Here is a 6516-nt window from a genome sequence, read left to right as displayed (position 1 = left end):
CCTTATCAGTGCTGAGTAGAGTGAAGAATTATTTCCTCTGTCTTGCTTTCAACACTCCAGCTAATACATCCCAGATTGACGTTGGCTTTTTTTTTGCAACAGTATTACATTGACTCATATTCAGTTTGTGATCCACTATAACCCCTAGATCCTTTTCTTCAATACTTCTTCCTAGGCAGTCATTTTCCATTTTTGCATTTGTGCAACTGATTATTTCTTCCAAAGTGGAGTACTTTCCAATTGTCCTTATTGAATTTCATCCTATTTATTTCAGACCATTTCTCCAGTCAACATCATTTTGAATTCTAATCCGGTCCTCCAAGGCAAAACTTGGTTTTGTCCACAAACTTTATACCTGTACTCTGTATGTCATTATCCAAATAAATTATGAAGATATTGAATAGAACTGGACCTGGGACAGTTCCCTGTGGGACCCCACTTGATATGCCCTTCCAATTTGAGTGTGAACCATTGATAACTAGTGTCTGAGTATGGTTTTGCATCCAGTTGTGCACAAACCTTATAGTATGTTTGTATAGTCTATATTTCCCTTGTTTGCTTAGGAGAAGGTCACTTGAGACAGTATCAAACACACTACTGAAGTCAAAATATCTCACATCTACTGCTTCCCTCCATCCACAAGATTTGCTACCCTGTCAAAGCAGGATATCAGGTTGGTTTGACATGATTTGTTCATGACAAACACATGTTGAATGTTACTTCCCACCTTATTATCTTCTAGGTGCTTACAAATTGAATGTTTGATTATTTGTTTCATTATCTTTCTGGGTACGGAAGTTAAACTGACTGGTCTATAATTCCCTGGGTTGTCCTTATTCCCCTTTTTATAGACAGGTACTATATTTGCCCTTTTCCGGTCTTCTGGGATCTCTCCCATCCTCCAATAGTTCTCAAAGATAATCACTAATGGCTCTGAGGTCTCTCAGGATTAGGATGAATTTAGTCGTTCTGTCACCTTTTCATACCTTTTCTCACCCACATTTGTTATTATAGATTATTGTGTCATTTTATGAACTGTCATACATTTTCTATAGTTGAGCTCACAGTTAGATTAAATTGGTTAGGCCAATTCTCACAAGAGTTCTCTATGTGCGAGTGTAAATCACGATTCATTCATAAGGTCACTAGAGACTAGAATAGCAACACAACTTAGGTGTGATGATACTGAGCACACTGTGCCTAATTCTTAGGTGCCTGGAGAATCACTGGGTTAGGTGCCCAGGCTCCCTGTACAATGAATGGGGAGATATAGGATTCACAAATCAAGCGTACTAAGCAGCTCCTCACGAAAGCTAGCCAATGTGAGATAGGAAGTCAAGAGGTATGTGCTAAGCCCCACCCCTCTCTAAAATAGGTGCCTAAATTGGGTCTGGAGGAAGGCAACTTCCTGTGCTTGGGATTCTCAGCTGCAAACCCTCTCTCGGGGTTAGGCAACTGCACTTCCCTCATAACTATGAGCTTAGTAGTTAGGGTACTCAGTTGGGGTGTGGGAAACCCACAGTTTAAGTCCCCTCTCTGCCTGATGGGGAGAAGTGATGTGAACAGGGCTCTGGCACCTCTCGGAGTAATCTAACCTCTGGGCTATTGTGATACTGGGCTCCCTCAGTGTCCTCATTTGAAACTGTTCCTCTCCAGATACATATTTTTAAAAAGTATTGGAGCAGGGAAATTGGATCCTGGATGTCCCTCCCCTTAGGTGAGGGCTCTAACCACCAGGCTACAGAATCATTCGCAGGCTCGCTTCCTCTCTCTGGCCCAATGACTTTCTCATTATTTATTCACAGCAAAACAGCTTCATGAGGAGAGATTGAGGAAGCCCCACATCAGACTAGCTCATATTCCAATGGTTTGAGCAAATTCCTGAGAGGTGACAGAGTCCTGTTCAAATCCCTTCTCCCCATCACGTAGAGGGGGCACTTCAACCTGGGCTCTCCCACATCCAAGGTCAGGACCCTAATCACTGGACTAAAAGTTGTGAGTGAGAGCCTTCTCCTTGCCATTTTGTGTAAGTGTAACCCACATGCCTAATAGGAAGACACACGTTAAGAGATCTAGAAAGAAGCATGATTGTCAGAGATTAGTACATCACTATACAGAACACAGAAAGAATAGATATATTACTCCCTTTATGGGATTATATGATAAAAAGCTGGCTCTATGTCTCTTCTTGATTCTAACTGGAGGGATGCATCAGATTCATTCCCGGATTGAGTTCCCATGCCAGTGTCACTATATAGGGTTTTCAAACAAAGAAAACCCTTTTGCCAAAAGAATCATATGTTCTGATGTTATTTTTGTACATTCTCAGTTCACCTGATTTGTGTAAAAGCATCATTATTTACAACTGAGAGGACCAACGGTTTTCCTGACTATCGGGAGTTCTATGGACATAGAGGTAACCAGGATTATTAAATATACTCTAACACATAGAATTCCTGAACAGAGTTACTTATAGGTCAAGGTTTAGTGTTCCAAAACCCATAACATTGCCCATGTAGAAGTCAGGTCTGTCCTGAACAAAGGAAGGAATATTCCTTTCCTAAAATTGTATTTAAGGAGTAAACAGTGTCATCAAGCAGGAAGGGAAGACAAAGGACATTCAGACAGGTGAAAAAAACAGCAGGGAATATCCTTCCACATAGAATCTTTACCTCCTTGTTCTCAGCCGGAAACATTTTTCAAGAGGGGACTGAAATTATAAAAAGGAGGGACAAACATACTAAGGACCCCTTGCATTCTATGAACATGAGAAGACAAAGGGAATCAGTTGTTGGCTCTGGGAGATGTGTCCTGACTTGAGCGTTTGGTCAGTAATCTGCTTGAGCACATGGCGATAAAATTTGCTTTCTGTCTCATAGAATCATAGAATCATAGAATGTCAGGATTGGAAGGGACCTCAGGAGGTCATCTAGTCCAACCCCCTGCTCAAAACAGGACCAATTCCCAGCTAAATCATCCCAGCCAGGGCTTTGTCAATCCGGGACTTAAAAACCTCCAAGGAAGGAGATTCCACCACCTCCCTAGGTAACGCATTCCAGTGCTTCACCACCCTCCTAGTGAAATAGTGTTTCCTAATATCCAACCATTTTTGTTGCCCTCACGTCCCTCGATCTGCTGGCAATGCCCCTACTTATACAGCCCAAAATGCCATTAGCCTTCTTGGCAACAAGAGCACATTGTTGACTCATATCCAGCTTCTCGTCCACTGTGACCCCTAGGTACTTTTCTGCAGAACTGCTACCTAGCCATTTGGTCCCTAGTCTGTAGCAGTGCATAGAATTCTTCCGTCCTAAGTGCAGGACTCTGCACTTGTCCTTTTTTAACCTCATCAGGGGTTTTTTATTCCAATCCTCTAATTTGTCTAGGTCCCTCTGTATCCGATCCCTACCTCCAGTGTATCTACCACGCCTCCCAGTTGAGTGTCATCTGCAAACTTGCTGAGAGTGCAATCCACACCATCCTCCAGATCATTACTAAAGATATTAAACAATACTGGCCCCAGGACCGACCCTTGGGGCACTCCGTTTGAAAAAGGCTGCCAACTAGACATGGAGCCATTGATCACTACCCGTTGAGCCCGATGATCTAGCCAGCTTTCTATCCACCTTACAGTCCATTCATCCAGCGCATATTTCTTTAAGTTGGCGGCAAGAATACTGTGGGAGACCGTATCAAAAGCTTTGCTAAAGTCAAGGAATAACACATCCACTGCTTTCCCCTCATCCACAGAGCCAGTTATCTCATCATAGAAGGCAATTAGGTTAGTCAGGCACGACTTCCCCTTGGTGAATCCATGCTGACTGTTCCTGATCACTTTCCTCTCCTCAAAGTGTTTCATAATTGATTCCTTGAGGACCTGCTCCATGATTTTTCCAGGGACTGAGGTGAGGCTGTCTGGCCTATAGTTCCCCGAATCCTCCTTCTTCCCTTTTTTAAAGATGGGCACTACATTAGCCTTTTACAGTCATCCAGGACCTCCCCTGATCGCCATGAGTTTTGATGAAAGATAATGGCCAATGACTCTGCAATCACATCCGCCAACTCCTTTAGCACCCTCGGATGCAGCGCATACGGCCCCATGGATATGTGCTCATCCAGTTTTTCTAAATAGTCCTGAACCACTTCTTTCTCCACGGAGGGCTGGTCACCTCCTCCCCATACTGTGCTGCCCAGTCCAGCAGTCTGTTAGCTGACCTTGTTTGTGAAGACAGAGGCAAAAAAAGCATTGAGTACATCTAAGACAGTTTCTTAAGTGGATAGTAATAAACGTTTTATCTTTATTTTTCTGCTAATCATTTCAGATTTTTATGCCTCATTACTTATGCTTACTTAAAATCCACCTCTTTGGAACAATCTCCCCACTTAAATAACTACAGTCTCCCTCTTTATTCCTAGTTGAAAGTCACAAGGCCCAGTACTTATGGCACTATACAGTTTTGGGTAACAGTGATACTGGATTTGGCTCCAGTTTATTCTTTGTAGGTCACTACTCTTTGTTAGCCAGAAGCTGGGAATGGGCGATAGAGAATGGATCACTTGATGATTAACTGTTCTATTCATTTCCTCTGGGGCAAGTGGCATTGGCCACTGTCGTAAGACAGGATACTGAGCTAGATGGACCATTAGTCTGACCCAGTATGGCCATTCTCATGTTACTGATATGGTGCTCCTGTCCTGAAACATCACCGGCTGCTTTCTGCTTTCTGCTTTTTGAACAATCTCCCCACTTAAATAACTACAGTTTCCCTCTTTATTCCTAGTGCAAAGTCACAAGGCCCAGTACTTATGGCACTATACAGTTTTGGGTAACAGTGATATTCGATCTGGCTCCAGTTTATCCTTTGTAGGTTCCTAGCCTTTGTTTGCCAGAAGCTGGGAATAAGTGACAGGGGATGGAAAACTTGATGATTACTTGTTCTGTTCATTTCCTCTGGGGAACCTGGCATTGGCCACTGTCGGAAGACAGTATATTGAGCTAGATGGACCATTAGTCTGACCCAGTATGGCCATTCTCTTGTTCCTGACATGGTGCTCCTCCATTCTTCTGTCCTGAAACATCACCGGCTGCTTCCTGTAGTTCCTCTTGTGTGGAACTACAACACCCCCTGCCCCATAACTCCACTCCTTCCCCCTGGAACAACCAGCTCTTCCTCTACCTCAAAATGAGATTTGAAAGGGCCACGGTCTCTGAACCCCAAGAGGGTTATATCACTGCATCCCAGGACAATTTGGTCTTTAATAAGAAAGTCTTTTAATTTTAACTCTGTGACAAACTCCTGCATTGTTTCCCCTTCATTTTGTGTTCTCATCCTGAGCATATATATTTCACAACTAACTTTTTTTTCTGGGGAAACACTGCTCCCCAGACATTTTCACTACTTCTGCAAAGCTTAACTCTCTTTCCTCACTACCATCTGTGTCACACTCACTGTGTACATCTAGGGGTTCTGTGCCTGCCACTGTTAAAGGCAGAGCAATCTTTTGCTCATCCTCCAGTTTATTTACCATCGTGGCTTCCGTATACAGTTCAAATTGCTCTTCGGACTTTTTTCAGGCATATTCAGTGTTTCTCCTGATTCTCAGGACTGTTGAGGAAGTTACTTGCAGTTGCATAGGCTCTGTAGTAGTCATTTCAGTGTTACCTCTCACAGAGCCTGCCAGCAATCCTTGCCGTCCGCTACTGGTACCATGTAATATCCTACTAATGAGTTGATTGGTATTAAGATACAGAAACTATATACAGCAATAACATTAAACAGCCTGCTGTGAATCTGGCTGCAGTCTACAACTGCTCTATCCTGGTCACCTTGATTTTTGCTCCCAGCTGGAAGTGTGTCACAGGAAACCAAAGGCAACATGAAGAGTCCCCAGGAAGTGTGACCTCTCTACACTGCAGGGAGGAGTTACTCTATAGCACAAACCATGTGTCACTGCTGAGAGCAAGGCCAAGTGCTTCATCCAAAATGAGATCATGGAGGGTGCTGGTTTTGTGGACAGCTGATCTTGCATTCAGCAGCAGGATCTTGAAGCTGATCACAGAAGATGTAGATCTTGAAAAGGGTTTGAAGGAGGAGAGGGTTCTGTGCCTTTATGGATCAGTTCAGATAACGCAAGAGGGACGACATAGTAGAAAGTATGAAGAAGACAGTGGACGAATGGGAGGCTGCGGCTAGCATTACTGGTGAAGAACAGAGACGAGGATTGCAAGAGAATATAAGTTTTAATTTTATGGAATGAGAAAGGTGGAACCAGTGAAGGGATTGAAAGAAGAGTTGATGGGGTCAGAAGGACTGGCTACGATGATGCTGTTAGTATTACTGTTATTTCCAACACTTACTGCAGCACAAATTTTTCTCTAAATCCATGCTAAATGCAATTTTGAAATATTTCTATCACTCAGACTCTCCTGCTGCTCTCCAGGAGCTGAGATTGGCCTGTCTACAGGAGGAATTTTGAAAGCATAAAATTTACCTCTTGGCTTCTCTTTCCAAATGA

This window comes from Chrysemys picta, chromosome 1 (genome assembly GCF_011386835.1).
Source record: "Chrysemys picta bellii isolate R12L10 chromosome 1, ASM1138683v2, whole genome shotgun sequence".
Classification (NCBI taxonomy): domain Eukaryota; kingdom Metazoa; phylum Chordata; order Testudines; family Emydidae; genus Chrysemys; species Chrysemys picta.
The sequence above is the reverse complement of the archived record's forward strand: the minus strand, read 5'-3'. Positions refer to the sequence as shown.